Genomic DNA, 17,931 nt, shown 5'->3' on the forward strand with positions numbered 1-17,931 from the left:
GAGAGGGACCCTGAGTTTGCGGCCTCAAGTGGAATGGACACCGCGATGCCCTGACTCGAAATAAGGCCGGATATCCCTGCAGTGACTTGAATGCAGGCTCGTCTTGCATCTCCCAAGACGAAAGGATGTCTGAATCCTTGTGGAGACCACAGAGAAAGACCTAGTTCCCCACCTCATGGCGACCGGATGCCTCACATCCTTTGAAAACTCCAGAGGTACGCAGAGATCAGTGTCTCCAAAGGAGACGATGCCTGACTCCTCGTGAAACTTGATAGGAGTCCCAGAATTCCTGTGGCACGTGGAAAGGGACCCTTGGTCTCCCGCCTCAGCTGGAGAGGCGTCCCAATTGCCCTGCCAAGCCTCGAGGAGAATCCCGAGTTGTCCCTCACAACTAGGCAGGAGTCCTGCCATCGCTGAACAAACACGTGTGTAGAAGGGCAATCCCCGATGTAACTCGAGAATATACCCCAGGTTCCCACCGCAACTCGAGATAAACCATGAGACTTCCCCCTCGCCGCGAGATGAGGCCTGATTCCCTTGCACTGCGTGCAGAGCAATTCCGTGTTGCACATCACACATGAAAGGAGCCTTGCTTTCCTTGATGGCACTCCAGAGAAACCCCAAGAACACTGTTTCAAGGCTAGAGGGATCCTGAGGTCACTGTGGCAACACGAAAGAGCTCCGTGGACCAAAAATCAACTCGAGATGAGAGGTTAGTCCCTAACTTCGACTCCAGAGGAATACCACCTTACCACAAGCACCTCAAGAGGAGGCTTCTCTCAGCTCTAGGTATGTGAGAGGGACCCTGAGTTTGCGGCCTCAAGTGGAATGGACACCGCGATGCCCTGACGCGTAATAAGGCCGGATATCCCTGCATTGACTTGAATGCAGGCTCGTCTTGCAGCTCCCAAGACGAAAGGATGTCTGAATCCCCTGTGGAGACCACAGAGAAAGACATAGTTCCCCACCTCATTGCGACCGGAGGCCTCACATCCTTTGAAAACTCCAGAGGTACGCGGAGATCAGTGCCTCCAAAGGAGACGATGCCTGACTCCTCGTGAAACTTGATAGGAGTCCCAGGATTCCTGTGGTACGTGGAAAGGGACCCTTGGTCTCCCGCCTCAGCTGGAGAGGCGTCCCAATTGCCCTGCCAAGCCTCGAGGAGAATCCGGAGTTGTCCCTCGCAACTAGGCAGAAGTCCTGACGTCGCTGAAAAAACACGTGGCTGGAAAGGCCATCCCCGTCGTAACTCGAGAATATACCCCAGGTTCCCACCGCAACTCGAGATAAACCATGAGACTTCCCCCTCGCCGCGAGATGAGGCCCGATTCCCCTGCACTGCGTGCAGAGCAATTCCGTGCTGCACATCACACATGAAAGGAGCCTTGATTTCCTTGATGGCACTCCAGAGAAACCCCAAGAACACTGTTTCAAGGCTAGAGGGATCCTGAAGTCAGTGCAGCAACACGAAAGAGCTCCGTGGACCAAAAATCATCTCGAGATGAGAGGTTAGTCCCTGGCTTCGACTCCAGAGGAATACCACCTTACCACAAGCACCTCAAGAGGAGGCTTCTCTCAGCTCTAGGTATGTGAGAGGGACCCTGAGTTTGCGGTCTCAAGTGGAATGGACACCGCGATGCCCTGGCTCGAAATGAGGCCGGATATCCCTGCAGTGACTTGAACGCAGGCTCGTCTTGCATCTCCCAAGACGAAAGGATGTCTGAATCCCCTGTGGAGACGACAGAGAAAGAAGTAGTTCCCCACCTCATCGCGACCGGAGGCCTCACATACTTTGAAAACTCCACAGGTACGTGGAGATCAGTGCCTCCAAAGGAGACGATGCCTGACTCCTCGTGAAACTTGATAGGAGTCGCAGGATTCCTGTGGCACGTGGAAAGGGACACTTGGTCTCCCGCCTCAGCTGGAGAGGCGTCCCAATTGCCCTGCCAAGCCTTGAGGAGAATCGCGAGTTGTCCCTCGCAACTAGGCAGGAGTCCTGCCGTCGCTGAACAAACACGTGGGTGGAAGGGCCATCCCCGTCGTAACTCGAGAATATACCCCAGGTTCCCGCCGCAACTCGAGAAAAACCATGAGACTTCCCCCTCGCCGCGAGATGAGGCCCGATTCCCCTGCACTGCGAGGAGAGCAATTCCGTGTTGCACATCACACATGAAAGGAGCCTTGATTTCCTTGATGGCACTCCAGAGAAACCCCAAGAACACTGTTTCAAGGCTAGAGGGATCCTGAGGTCACTGTAGCCACAAGAATGAGCTCCGTGGACCAAAAATCAACTCGAGATGAGAGGTTAGTCCCTGGCTTCGACTCCAGAGGAATACCACCTTAACACAAGCACCTCAAGAGGAGGCTTCTCTCAGCTCTAGGTATGTGAGAGGGACCCTGAGTTTGCGGCCTCAAGTGGAATGGACACCGCGATGCCCTGACTAGAAATAAGGCCGGATATCCCTGCAGTGACTTGAATGCAGGCTCGTCTTGCATCTCCAAAGACGAAAGGATGTCTGAATCCCCTGTGGAGACCTCAGAGAAAGATCTAGTTCCCCACCTCATCGCGACCGGAGGCCTCACATCCTTTGAAGACTCCAGAGGTACGCGGAGATCAGTGCATCCAAAGGATACGATGCCTGACTCCTCGTGAAACTTGATAGGAGTCCCAGGATTCCTGTGGCACGTGGAAACGGACCCTTGGTCTCCCGCCTCAGCTGGAGAGGCGTCCCAATTGCCCTGCCAAGCCTCGAGGAGAATCCCGAGTTGTCCCTCGCAACTAGGAAGGAGTCCTGACGTAGCTGAACAAACACGTGGGTGGAAGGGGCATCCCCGTCGTAACTCGAGAATATACCCCAGGTTCCCGCCGCAAGTCGAGAAAAACCATGAGACTTCCCCCTCGCCGCGAGATGAGGCCCGATTCCCCTGCCCTTCGTGCAGAGCAATTCCGTGTTGCACATGACACATGAAAGGAGCCTTGATTTCCTTGATGGCACTCCAGAGAACCCCCAAGAACACTGTTTCAAGGCTAGAGGGATCCTGAGGTCACAGTAGCAACACGAAAGAGCGCCGTGGACCAAAAATCAACTCGAGATGAGAGGTTAGTCCCTGGCTTCGACTCCAGAGGAATACCACCTTACCACAAGCACCTCAAGAGGAGGCTTCTCTCAGCTCTAGGTATGTGAGAGGGACCCTGAGTTTGCGGCCTCAAGTGGAATGGACACCGCGATGCCCTGACTCGAAATAAGGCCGGATATCCCTGCAGTGACTTGAATGCAGGCTCGTCTTGCATCTCCCAAGATGAAAGGATGTCTGAATCCTTGTGGAGACCACAGAGAAAGACCTAGTTCCCCACCTCATGGCGACCGGAGGCCTCACATCCTTTGAAAACTCCAGAGGTACGCAGAGATCAGTGCCTCCAAAGGAGACGATGCCTGACTCCTCGTGAAACTTGATAGGAGTCCCAGGATTCCTGTGGCACGTGGAAAGGGACCCTTGGTCTCCCGCCTCAGCTGGAGAGGCGTCCCAATTGCCCTGCCAAGCCTCGAGGAGAATCCCGAGTTGTCCCTCACAAATAGGCAGGAGTCCTGCCATCGCTGAACAAACACGTGGGTGGAATGGCCATCCCCGTCGTAACTCGAGAATATACCCCAGGTTCCCGCGCAACTCGAGATAAACCATGAGACTTCCCCCTCGCCGCGAGATGAGGCCCGATTCCCCTGCACTGCGTGCAGAGCAATTCCGTGTTGCACATCACACATGAAAGGAGCCTTGCTTTCCTTGATGGCACTCCAGAGAATCCCCAAGAACACTGTTTCAAGGCTAGAGGGATCCTGAGGTCACTGTGGCAACACGAAAGAGCTCCGTGGACCAAAAATCAACTCGAGATGAGAGGTTAGTCCCTAACTTCGACTCCAGAGGAATACCACCTTACCACAAGCACCTCAAGAGGAGGCTTCTCTCAGCTCTAGGTATGTGAGAGGGACCCTGAGTTTGCGGCCTCAAGTGGAATGGACACCGCGATGCCCTGACGCATAATAAGGCTGGATATCCCTGCATTGACTTGAATGCAGGCTCGTCTTGCAGCTCCCAAGACGAAAGGATGTCTGAATCCCCTGTGGAGACCACAGAGAAAGACATAGTTCCCCACCTCATTGCGACCGGAGGCCTCACATCATTTGAAAACTCCAGAGGTACGCGGAGATCAGTGCCTCGAAAGGAGACGATGCCTGACTCCTCGTGAAACTTGATAGGAGTCCCAGGATTCCTGTGGTACGTGGAAAGGGACTCTTGGTCTCCCGCCTCAGCTGGAGAGGCGTCCCAATTGCCCTGCCAAGCCTCGAGGAGAATCCGGAGTTGTCCCTCGCAACTAGGCAGAAGTCCTGACGTCGCTGAAAAAACACGTGGCTGGAAAGGCCATCCCCGTCGTAACTCGAGAATATACCCCAGGTTCCCACCGCAACTCGAGATAAACCATGAGACTTCCCCCTCGCCGCGAGATGAGGCCCGATTCCCCTGCACTGCGTGCAGAGCAATTCCGTGTTGCACATCACACATGAAAGGAGCCTTGATTTCCTTGATGGCACTCCAGAGAAACCCCAAGAACACTGTTTCAAGGCTAGAGGGATCCTGAAGTCAGTGCAGCAACACGAAAGTGCTCCGTGGACCAAAAATCATCTCGAGATGAGAGGTTAGTCCCTGGCTTCGACTCCAGAGGAATACCACCTTACCACAAGCACCTCAAGAGGAGGCTTCTCTCAGCTCTAGCTATGTGAGAGGGACCCTGAGTTTGCGGTCTCAAGTGGAATGGACACCGCGATGCCCTGGCTCGAAATGAGGCCGGATATCCCTGCAGTGACTTGAACGCAGGCTCGTCTTGCATCTCCCAAGACGAAAGGATGTCTGAATCCCCTGTGGAGACGACAGAGAAAGAAGTAGTTCCCCACCTCATCGCGACCGGAGGCCTCACATACTTTGAAAACTCCACAGGTACGTGGAGATCAGTGCCTCCAAAGGAGACGATGCCTGACTCCTCGTGAAACTTGATAGGAGTCCCAGGATTCCTGTGGCAGGTGGAACGGGACCCTTGGTCTCCCGCCTCAGCTGGAGAGGCGTCCCAATTGCCCTGCCAAGCCTTGAGGAGAATCGCGAGTTGTCCCTCGCAACTAGGCAGGAGTCCTGCCGTCGCTGAACAAACACGTGGGTGGAAGGGCCATCCCCGTCGTAACTCGAGAATATACCCCAGGTTCCCGCCGCAACTCGAGAAAAACCATGAGACTTCCCCCTCGCCGCGAGATGAGGCCCGATTCCCCTGCACTGCGAGGAGAGCAATTCCGTGTTGCACATCACACATGAAAGGAGCCTTGATTTCCTTGATGGCACTCCAGAGAAACCCCAAGAACACTGTTTCAAGGCTAGAGGGATCCTGAGGTCACTGTAGCCACACGAATGAGCTCCGTGGACCAAAAATCAACTCGAGATGAGAGGTTAGTCCCTGGCTTCGACTCCAGAGGAATACCACCTTAACACAAGCACCTCAAGAGGAGGCTTCTCTCAGCTCTAGGTATGTGAGAGGGACCCTGAGTTTGCAGCCTCAAGTGGAATGGACACCGCGATGCCCTGACTCGAAATGAGGCCGGATATCCCTGCAGTGACTTGAATGCAAGCTCGTCTTGCATCTCCCAACACGAAAGGATGTCTGAATCCCCTGTGGAGACCACAGAAAAAGACCTAGTTCCCCACCTCATCGCGACGGGAGGCCTCACATCCTTTGAAAACTCCAGAGGAACGCGGAGATCAGTGCCTCCAAAGGAGACGATGCCTGACTCCTCGTGAAACTTGATAGGAGTCCCAGGATTCCTGTGGCACGTGGAAAGGGACCCTTGGTCTCCCGCCTCAGCTGGAGAGGCGTCCCAATTGCCCTGCCAAGCCTCGAGGAGAATCCCGAGTTGTCCCTCGCAACTAGGCAGGAGTCCTGACGTCGCTGAACAAACACGTGGCTGGAAGGGCCATCCCCGTCGTAACTCGAGAATATACCCCAGGTTCCCGCCGCAACTCGAGGAAAACCATGAGACTTCCCCCTCGCCGCGAGATGAGGCCCGATTCCCCTGCACTGCGTGCAGAGCAATTCCGTGTTGCACATCACACATGAAAGGAGCCTTGATTTCCTTGATGGCACTCCAGAGAAACCCCAAGAACACTGTTTCAAGGCTAGAGGGATCCTGAGGTCACTGTAGCCACACGAATGAGCTCCGTGGACCAAAAATCAACTCGAGATGAGAGGTTAGTCCCTGGCTTCGACTCCAGAGGAATACCACCTTAACACAAGCACCTCAAGAGGAGGCTTCTCTCAGCTCTAGGTATGTGAGAGGGACCCTGAGTTTGCGGCCTCAAGTGGAATGGACACCGCGATGCCCTGACTAGAAATAAGGCCGGATATCCCTGCAGTGACTTGAATGCAGGCTCGTCTTGCATCTCCAAAGACGAAAGGATGTCTGAATCCCCTGTGGAGACTTCAGAGAAAGATCTAGTTCCCCACCTCATCACGACCGGAGGCCTCACATCCTTTGAAAACTCCAGAGGTACGCGGAGATCATTGCCTCCAAAGGAGACGATGCCTGACTCCTCGTGAAACTTGATAGGAGTCCCAGGATTCCTGTGGCACGTGATAACGGACCCTTGGTCTCCCGCCTCAGCTGGAGAGGCGTCCCAATTGCCCTGCCAAGCCTCGAGGAGAATCCCGAGTTGTCCCTCGCAACTAGGAAGGAGTCCTGACGTAGCTGAACAAACACGTGGGTGGAAGGGGCATCCCCGTCGTAACTCGAGAATATACCCCAGGTTCCCGCCGCAAGTCGAGAAAAACCATGAGACTTCCCCCTCGCCGCGAGATGAGGCCCGATTCCCCTGCCCTGCGTGCAGAGCAATTCCGTGTTGCACATCACACATGAAAGGAGCCTTGATTTCCTTGATGGCACTCCAGAGAACCCCCAAGAACACTGTTTCAAGGCTAGAGGGATCCTGAGGTCACAGTAGCAACACGAAAGAGCTCCGTGGACCAAAAATCAACTCGAGATGAGAGGTTAGTCCCTGGCTTCGACTCCAGAGGAATACCACCTTACCACAAGCACCTCAAGAGGAGGCTTCTCTCAGCTCTAGGTATGTGAGAGGGACACTGAGTTTGCGGCCTCAAGTGGAATGGACACCGCGATGCCCTGACTCGAAATAAGGCCGGATATCCCTGCAGTGACTTGAATGCAGGCTCGTCTTGCATCTCCCAAGACGAACGGATGTCTGAATCCTTGTGGAGACCACAGAGAAAGACGTAGTTCCCCACCTCATGGCGACCGGAGGCCTCACATCCTTTGAAAACTCCAGAGGTACGCGGAGATCAGTGCCTCCAAAGGAGCCGATGCCTGACTCCTCGTGAAACTTGATAGGAGTCCCACGATTCCTGTGGCACGTGGAAAGGGACACTTGGTCTCCTGTCTCAGCTGGAGAGACGGCCCAAATGCCCTGCCAAGCCTCGAGGAGAATCCCGAGTTGTCTCTCGCAACTAGGCACGAGTCCTGACGTCGCTGAACAAACACGTGTGTGGAAGGGCTATCCCCGTCGTAACTCGAGAATATACCCCAGGTTCCCGCAGCAACTCGAGAAAAACCATGAGACGTCCCACTCGCCGTGAGATGAGGCCCGATTCCCCTGCACTGCATGCAGAGCAATTCCGTGTTGCACATCACACATAAAAGGAGCCTTGATTTCCTTGGTGGCACTCCAGAGAAACCCCAAGAACACTGCTTCAAGGCTAGAGGGATCCTGAGGTCACTGTAGCAACACGAAAGAACTCCGTGGTCCACAAATCAACTCGAGATGAGAGGTTAGTCCCTGGCTTCGACTCCAGAGGAATACCACCTTACCACAAGCACCTCAAGAGGAGGCTTCTCTCAGCTCTAGGTATGTGAGAGGGACCCTGAGTTTGCGGCCTCAAGTGGAATGTTCTCCGCGATGCCCTGACTCGAAATAAGGCCGGATATCCCTGCAGTGACTTGAATGCAGGCTCGTCTTGCATCTCCCAAGACGGAAGGATGTTTGAATCTCCTGTGTAGACCACAGAGAAAGACCTAGTTCCCCACCTCATCGCGACCGGAGGCCTCACATCCTTTGAAAATTCCATCGGTACGCGGAGATCAGTGCCTCCAAAGGAGACGATGCCTGACTCCTCGTGAAACTTGATAGGAGTCCCAGGATTCCTGTGGCTCGTGGAAAGGGACCCTTGGTCTCCCGCCTCAGCTGGAGAGGCGTCCCAATTGCCCTGCCAAGCCTCGAGGAAAATTCCGAGTTGTCCCTCACAACTAGGCAGGAGTCCTCTCATCGCTGAACAAACACGTGTGTAGAAGGGCAATCCCCGATGTAACTCGAGAATATACCCCAGGTTCCCGCCGCAACTCGAGATAAACCATGAGACTTCCCCCTCGCCGCGAGATGAGGCCTGATTCCCCTGCACTGCGTGCAGAGCAATTCCGTGTTGCACATCACACATAAAAGGAGCCTTGCTTTCCTTGATGGCACTCCAGGGAAACCCCAAGAACACTGTTTCAAGGCTAGAGGGATCCTGAGGTCACTGTGGCAACACGAAAGAGCTCCGTGGACCAAAAATCAACTCGAGATGAGAGGTTAGTCCCTAACTTCGACTCCAGAGGAATACCACCTTACCACAAGCACCTCAAGAGGAGGCTTCTCTCAGCTCTAGGTATGTGAGAGGGACCCTGAGTTTGCGGCCTCAAGTGGAATGGACACCACGATGCCCTGACTCGAAATAAGGCCGGATATCCCTGCATTGACTTGAATGCAGGCTCGTCTTGCAGCTCCCAAGACGAAAGGATGTCTGAATCCCCTGTGGAGACCACAGAGAAAGACATAGTTCCCCACCTCATTGCGACCGGAGGCCTCACATCCTTTGAAAACTCCAGAGGTACGCGGAGATCAGTGCCTCCAAAGGAGACGATGCCTGACTCCTCGTGAAACTTGATAGGAGTCCCAGGATTCCTGTGGCACGTGGAAAGGGACCCTTGGTCTCCCGCCTCAGCTGGAGAGGCGTCCCAATTGCCCTGCCAAGCCTCGAGGAAAATCCCGAGTTGTCCCTCACAACTAGGCAGGAGTCCTGCCATCGCTGAACAAACACGTGTGTAGAAGGGCAATCCCCGATGTAACTCGAGAATATACCCCAGGTTCCCGCCGCAACTCGAGATAAACCATGAGACTTCTCCCTCGCCGCGAGATGAGGCCTGATTCCCCTGCCCTGCATGCAGAGCAATTGCGTGTTGCACATCACACATAAAAGGAGCCTTGCTTTCCTTGATGGCACTCCAGGGAAACCCCAAGAACACTGTTTCAAGGCTAGAGGGATCCTGAGGTCACTGTGGCAACACGAAAGAGCTCCGTGGACCAAAAATCAACTCGAGATGAGAGGTTAGTCCCTAACTTCGACTCCAGAGGAATACCACCTTACCACAAGCACCTCAAGAGGAGGCTTCTCTCAGCTCTAGGTATGTGAGAGGGACCCTGATTTTGCGGCCTCAAGTGGAATGGACACCGCGATGCCCTGACGCGCAATAAGGCCGGATATCCCTGCAGTGACTTGAATGCAGGCTCGTCTTGCATCTCCCAAGACGAAAGGATGTCTGAATCCCCTGTGGAGACCACAGAGAAAGACATAGTTCCCCACCTCATTGCGACCGGAGGCCTCACATCCTTTGAAAACTCCAGAGGTATGCGGAGATCAGTGCCTCCAAAGGAGACGATGCCTGACTCCTCGTGAAACTTGATAGGAGTCCCAGGATTCCTGTGGTACGTGGAAAGGGACCCTTGGTCTCCCGCCTCAGCTGGAGAGGCGTCCCAATTGCCCTGCCAATCCTCAAGGAGAATCCGGAGTTGTCCCTCGCAACTAGGCAGAAGTCCTGACGTCGCTGAAAAAACACGTGGCTGGAAAGGCCATCCCCGTCGTAACTCGAGAATATACCCCAGGTTCCCGCCGCAACTCGAGATAAACCATGAGACTTCCCCCTCGCCGCGAGATGAGGCCCGATTCCCCTGCACTGCGTGCAGAGCAATTCCGTGTTGCACATCACACATGAAAGGAGCCTTGATTTCCTTGATGGCACTCCAGAGAAACCCCAAGAACACTGTTTCAAGGCTAGAGGGATCCTGAGGTCACTGTAGCAACACGAAAGAGCTCCGTGGACCAAAAATCATCTCGAGATGAGAGGTTAGTCCCTGGCTTCGACACCAGAGGAATACCACCTTACCACAAGCACCTCAAGAGGAGGCTTCTCTCAGCTCTAGGTATGTGAGAGGGACCCTGAGTTTGCGGTCTCAAGTGGAATGGACACCGCGATGCCCTGGCTCGAAATGAGGCCGGATATCCCTGCAGTGACTTGAATGCAGGCTCGTCTTGCATCTCCCAAGACGAAAGGATGTCTGAATCCCCTGTGGAGACGACAGAGAAAGAAGTAGTTCCCCACCTCATCGCGACCGGAGGCCTCACATCCTTTGAAAACTCCAGAGGTACGTGGAGATCAGTGCCTCCAAAGGAGACGATGCCTGACTCCTCGTGAAACTTGATAGGAGTCCCAGGATTCCTGTGGCAGGTGGAACGGGACCCTTGGTCTCCCGCCTCAGCTGGAGAGGCGTCCCAATTGCCCTGCCAAGCCTTGAGGAGAATCCCGAGTTGTCCCTCGCAACTAGGCAGGAGTCCTGCCGTCGCTGAACAAACACGTGGGTGGAAGGGCCATCCCCGTCGTAACTCGAGAATATACCCCAGGTTCCCGCCGCAACTTGAGAAAAACCATGAGACTTCCCCCTCGCCGCGAGATGAGGCCCGATTCCCCTGCACTGCGAGGAGAGCAATTCCGTGTTGCACATCACACATGAAAGGAGCCTTGATTTCCTTGATGGCACTCCAGAGAAACCCCAAGAACACTGTTTCAAGGCTAGAGGGATCCTGAGGTCACTGTAGCAACAGGAAAGAGGTCCGTGGACCAAAAATCAACTCGAGATGAGAGGGTAGTCCCTGGCTTCGACTCCAGAGGAATACCACCTTACCACAAGCACCTCAAGAGGAGGCTTCTCTCAGCTCTAGGTATGTGAGAGGGACCCTGAGTTTGCAGCCCCAAGTGGAATGGACACCGCGATGCCCTGACTCGAAATGAGGCCGGATATCCCTGCAGTGACTTGAATGCAAGCTCGTCTTGCATCTCCCAAGACGAAAGGATGTCTGAATCCCCTGTGGAGACCACAGAGAAAGACCTAGTTCCCCACCTCATCGCAACGGGAGGCCTTACATCCTTTGAAAACTCCATCAGTACGTGGAGATCAGTGCCTCCAAAGGAGACGATGCCTGACTCCTCGTGAAACTTGATAGGAGTCCCAGGATTCCTGTGGCACGTGGAAAGAGACTCTTGGTCTCCCGCCTCAGCTGGACAGGCGTCCCAATTGCCCTTCCAAGCCTCGAGGAGAATCCCGAGTTGTCCCTCGCAACTAGGCAGGAGTCCTGACGTCGCTGAACAAACACGTGGGTGGAAGGGCCATCCCCGTCGTAACTCGAGAATATACCCCAGGTTCCCACCGCAACTCGAGAAAAACCATGAGACTTCCCCCTCGCCGCGAGATGAGGCCCGATTCCCCTGCACTGCCTGCAGCGCAATTCCGTGTTGCACATCACATATGAAAGGAGATTTGATTTCCTTGATGGCATTCCAGAGAAACCCCAAGAACACTGGTTCAAGGCTAGAGGGATCCTGAAGTCACTGTAGCAACACGAAAGAGCTCCGTGGACCAAAAATTAACTCGAGATGAGAGGTTAGTCCCTAACTTCGACTCCAGAGGAATACCACCTTACCATAAGCACCTCAAGAGGAGGCTTCTCTCAGCTCTAGGTATGTGAGAGGGACCCTGATTTTGCGGCCTCAAGTGGAATGGACACTGCGATGCCCTGACGCGAAATAAGGCAGGATATCCCTGCAGTGACTTGAATGTAGGCTCGTCTTGCATCTCCCAAGATGAAAGGATGTCTGAATCCCCTGTGGAGACCACAGAGAAAGACCTAGTTCCCCGCCTCATGGCGACCGGAGGCCTCACATCCTTTGAAAACTCCAGAGGTACGCGGAGAACAGTGCCTCCAAAGGAGACGATGCCTGACTCCTCGTGAAACTTGATAGGAGTCCCAGGATTCCTGTGGCAGGTGGAACGGGACCCTTGGTCTCCCGCCTCAGCTGGAGAGGCGTCCCAATTGCCCTGCCAAGCCTTGAGGAGAATCCCGAGTTGTCCCTCGCAACTAGGCAGGAGTCCTGCCGTCGCTGAACAAACACGTGGGTGTAGGGGCCATCCCCGTCTTAACTCGAGAATATACCCCAGGTTCCCGCCGCAACTTGAGAAAAACCATGAGACTTCCCCCTCTCCGCGAGACGAGGCCCGATTCCCCTGCACTGCGTGCAGAGCAATTCCGTGTTGCACATCACACATGAAAGGAGCCTTGATTTCCTTGATGGCACTCCAGAGAAACCCCAAGAACACTGTTTCAAGTCTAGAGGGATCCTGAGGTTACTGTAGCAACACGAAAGAGCTCCGTGGACCAAAAATCAACTCGAGATGAGAGGGTAGTCCCTGGCTTCTACTCCAGAGGAATACCACCTTACCACAAGCACCTCAAGAGGAGGCTTCTCTCAGCTCTAGGTATGTGAGAGGGACCCTGAGTTTGCGGCCTCAAGTGGAATGGACACCGCAATGCCCTGGCTCGAAATAAGGCCGGATATCCCTACAGTGACTTGAATGCAGGCTCGTCTTGCATCTCCCAAGATGAAAGGATGTCTGAATTCCCTGTGGAGACCACAGAGAAAGACATAGTTCCCCACCTCATCGCGACCGGAGGCCTCACATCCTTCGAAAACTCCATCGGTACGCGGAGATCAGTGCCTCCAAAGGAGACGATGCCTGACTCCTCGTGAAACTTGATAGGAGTCCCAGGATTCCTGTGGCACGTGGAAAGGGTTTCTTGGTCTCCCGCCTCAGCTGGAGAGGCGTCCCAATTGCCCTTCCAAGCCTCGAGGAGAATCGCGAATTGTCCCTCGCAACTAGGCAGGAGTCCTGACGTCGCTGAACAAACACGTGGGTGGAAGGGCCATCCCCGTCGTAACTCGAGAATATACCCCAGGTTCCCGCCGCAACTCGAGGAAAACCATGAGACTTCCCCCTCGCCGCGAGATGAGGCCCGATTCCCCTGCACTGCGTGCAGAGCAATTCCGTGTTGCACATCACACATGAAAGGAGCCTTGATTTCCTTGATGGCACTCCAGAGAAACCCCAAGAACACTGTTTCAAGGCTAGAGGGATCCTGAGGTCACTGTAGCCACACGAATGAGCTCCGTGGACCAAAAATCAACTCGAGATGAGAGGTTAGTCCCTGGCTTCGACTCCAGAGGAATACCACCTTAACACAAGCACCTCAAGAGGAGGCTTCTCTCAGCTCTAGGTATGTGAGAGGGACCCTGAGTTTGCGGCCTCAAGTGGAATGGACACCGCGATGCCCTGACTAGAAATAAGGCCGGATATCCCTGCAGTGACTTGAATGCAGGCTCGTCTTGCATCTCCAAAGACGAAAGGATGTCTGAATCCCCTGTGGAGACTTCAGAGAAAGATCTAGTTCCCCACCTCATCACGACCGGAGGCCTCACATCCTTTGAAAACTCCAGAGGTACGCGGAGATCAGTGCCTCCAAAGGAGACGATGCCTGACTCCTCGTGAAACTTGATAGGAGTCCCAGGATTCCTGTGGCACGTGATAACGGACCCTTGGTCTCCCGCCTCAGCTGGAGAGGCGTCCCAATTGCCCTGCCAAGCCTCGAGGAGAATCCCGAGTTGTCCCTCGCAACTAGGAAGGAGTCCTGACGTAGCTGAACAAACACGTGGGTGGAAGGGGCATCCCCGTCGTAACTCGAGAATATACCCCAGGTTCCCGCCGCAAGTCGAGAAAAACCATGAGACTTCCCCCTCGCCGCGAGATGAGGCCCGATTCCCCTGCCCTGCGTGCAGAGCAATTCCGTGTTGCACATCACACATGAAAGGAGCCTTGATTTCCTTGATGGCACTCCAGAGAACCCCCAAGAACACTGTTTCAAGGCTAGAGGGATCCTGAGGTCACAGTAGCAACACGAAAGAGCTCCGTGGACCAAAAATCAACTCGAGATGAGAGGTTAGTCCCTGGCTTCGACTCCAGAGGAATACCACCTTACCACAAGCACCTCAAGAGGAGGCTTCTCTCAGCTCTAGGTATGTGAGAGGGACACTGAGTTTGCGGCCTCAAGTGGAATGGACACCGCGATGCCCTGACTCGAAATAAGGCCGGATATCCCTGCAGTGACTTGAATGCAGGCTCGTCTTGCATCTCCCAAGACGAACGGATGTCTGAATCCTTGTGGAGACCACAGAGAAAGACGTAGTTCCCCACCTCATGGCGACCGGAGGCCTCACATCCTTTGAAAACTCCAGAGGTACGCGGAGATCAGTGCCTCCAAAGGAGCCGATGCCTGACTCCTCGTGAAACTTGATAGGAGTCCCACGATTCCTGTGGCACGTGGAAAGGGACACTTGGTCTCCTGTCTCAGCTGGAGAGACGGCCCAAATGCCCTGCCAAGCCTCGAGGAGAATCCCGAGTTGTCTCTCGCAACTAGGCACGAGTCCTGACGTCGCTGAACAAACACGTGTGTGGAAGGGCTATCCCCGTCGTAACTCGAGAATATACCCCAGGTTCCCGCAGCAACTCGAGAAAAACCATGAGACGTCCCACTCGCCGTGAGATGAGGCCCGATTCCCCTGCACTGCATGCAGAGCAATTCCGTGTTGCACATCACACATAAAAGGAGCCTTGATTTCCTTGGTGGCACTCCAGAGAAACCCCAAGAACACTGCTTCAAGGCTAGAGGGATCCTGAGGTCACTGTAGCAACACGAAAGAACTCCGTGGTCCACAAATCAACTCGAGATGAGAGGTTAGTCCCTGGCTTCGACTCCAGAGGAATACCACCTTACCACAAGCACCTCAAGAGGAGGCTTCTCTCAGCTCTAGGTATGTGAGAGGGACCCTGAGTTTGCGGCCTCAAGTGGAATGGACACCGCGATGCCCTGACTAGAAATAAGGCCGGATATCCCTGCAGTGACTTGAATGCAGGCTCGTCTTGCATCTCCCAAGACGGAAGGATGTTTGAATCTCCTGTGTAGACCACAGAGAAAGACCTAGTTCCCCACCTCATCGCGACCGGAGGCCTCACATCCTTTGAAAATTCCATCGGTACGCGGAGATCAGTGCCTCCAAAGGAGACGATGCCTGACTCCTCGTGAAACTTGATAGGAGTCCCAGGATTCCTGTGGCTCGTGGAAAGGGACCCTTGGTCTCCCGCCTCAGCTGGAGAGGCGTCCCAATTGCCCTGCCAAGCCTCGAGGAAAATCCCGAGTTGTCCCTCACAACTAGGCAGGAGTCCTCTCATCGCTGAACAAACACGTGTGTAGAAGGGCAATCCCCGATGTAACTCGAGAATATACCCCAGGTTCCCGCCGCAACTCGAGATAAACCATGAGACTTCCCCCTCGCCGCGAGATGAGGCCTGATTCCCCTGCACTGCGTGCGGAGCAATTCCGTGTTGCACATCACACATAAAAGGAGCCTTGCTTTCCTTGATGGCACTCCAGGGAAACCCCAAGAACACTGTTTCAAGGCTAGAGGGATCCTGAGGTCACTGTAGCAACACGAAAGAGCTCCGTGGACCAAAAATCAACTCGAGATGAGAGGTTAGTCCCTAACTTCGACTCCAGAGGAATACCACCTTACCACAAGCACCTCAAGAGGAGGCTTCTCTCAGCTCTAGGTATGTGAGAGGGACCCTGAGTTTGCGGCCTCAAGTGGAATGGACACCACGATGCCCTGACTCGAAATAAGGCCGGATATCCCTGCATTGACTTGAATGCAGGCTCGTCTTGCAGCTCCCAAGACGAAAGGATGTCTGAATCCCCTGTGGAGACCACAGAGAAAGACATAGTTCCCCACCTCATTGCGACCGGAGGCCTCACATCCTTTGAAAACTCCAGAGGTACGCGGAGATCAGTGCCTCCAAAGGAGACGATGCCTGACTCCTCGTGAAACTTGATAGGAGTCCCAGGATTCCTGTGGCACGTGGAAAGGGACCCTTGGTCTCCTGCCTCAGCTGGAGAGGCGTCCCAATTGCCCTGCCATGCCTCGAGGAAAATCCCGAGTTGTCCCTCACAACTAGGCAGGAGTCCTGCCATCGCTGAACAAACACGTGTGTAGAAGGGCAATCCCCGATGTAACTCGAGAATATACCCCAGGTTCCCGCCGCAACTCGAGATAAACCATGAGACTTCTCCCTCGCCGCGAGATGAGGCCTGATTCCCCTGCCCTGCATGCAGAGCAATTGCGTGTTGCACATCACACATAAAAGGAGCCTTGCTTTCCTTGATGGCACTCCAGGGAAACCCCAAGAACACTGTTTCAAGGCTAGAGGGATCCTGAGGTCACTGTGGCAACACGAAAGAGCTCCGTGGACCAAAAATCAACTCGAGATGAGAGGTTAGTCCCTAACTTCGACTCCAGAGGAATACCACCTTACCACAAGCACCTCAAGAGGAGGCTTCTCTCAGCTCTAGGTATGTGAGAGGGACCCTGATTTTGCGGCCTCAAGTGGAATGGACACCGCGATGCCCTGGCTCGAAATAAGGCCGGATATCCCTGCATTGACTTGAATGCAGGCTCGTCTTGCAGCTCCCAAGACGAAAGGATGTCTGAATCCCCTGTGGAGACCACAGAGAAAGACATAGTTCCCCACCTCATTGCGACCGGAGGCCTCACATCCTTTGAAAACTCCAGAGGTACGCGGAGATCAGTGCCTCCAAAGGAGACGATGCCTGACTCCTCGTGAAACTTGATAGGAGTCCCAGGATTCCTGTGGTACGTGGAAAGGGACCCTTGGTCTCCCGCCTCAGCTGGAGAGGCGTCCCAATTGCCCTGCCAAGCCTCAAGGAGAATCCGGAGTTGTCCCTCGCAACTAGGCAGAAGTCCTGACGTCGCTGAAAAAACACGTGGCTGGAAAGGCCATCCCCGTCGTAACTCGAGAATATACCCCAGGTTCCCGCCGCAACTCGAGATAAACCATGAGACTTCCCCCTCGCCGCGAGATGAGGCCCGATTCCCCTGCACTGCGTGCAGAGCAATTCCGTGTTGCACATCACACATGAAAGGAGCCTTGATTTCCTTGATGGCACTCCAGAGAAACCCCAAGAACACTGTTTCAAGGCTAGAGGGATCCTGAGGTCACTGTAGCAACACGAAAGAGCTCCGTGGACCAAAAATCATCTCGAGATGAGAGGTTAGTCCCTGGCTTCGACACCAGAGGAATACCACCTTACCACAAGCACCTCAAGAGGAGGCTTCTCTCAGCTCTAGGTATGTGAGAGGGACCCTGAGTTTGCGGTCTCAAGTGGAATGGACACCGCGATGCCCTGGCTCGAAATGAGGCCGGATATCCCTGCAGTGACTTGAATGCAGGCTCGTCTTGCATCTCCCAAGACGAAAGGATGTCTGAATCCCCTGTGGAGACGACAGAGAAAGAAGTAGTTCCCCACCTCATCGCGACCGGAGGCCTCACATCCTTTGAAAACTCCAGAGGTACGTGGAGATCAGTGCCTCCAAAGGAGACGATGCCTGACTCCTCGTGAAACTTGATAGGAGTCCCAGGATTCCTGTGGCAGGTGGAACGGGACCCTTGGTCTCCCGCCTCAGCTGGAGAGGCGTCCCAATTGCCCTGCCAAGCCTTGAGGAGAATCCCGAGTTGTCCCTCGCAACTAGGCAGGAGTCCTGCCGTCGCTGAACAAAC

Source organism: Cervus elaphus, chromosome 19, assembly GCF_910594005.1.
Source record: "Cervus elaphus chromosome 19, mCerEla1.1, whole genome shotgun sequence".
NCBI lineage: Eukaryota > Metazoa > Chordata > Mammalia > Artiodactyla > Cervidae > Cervus > Cervus elaphus.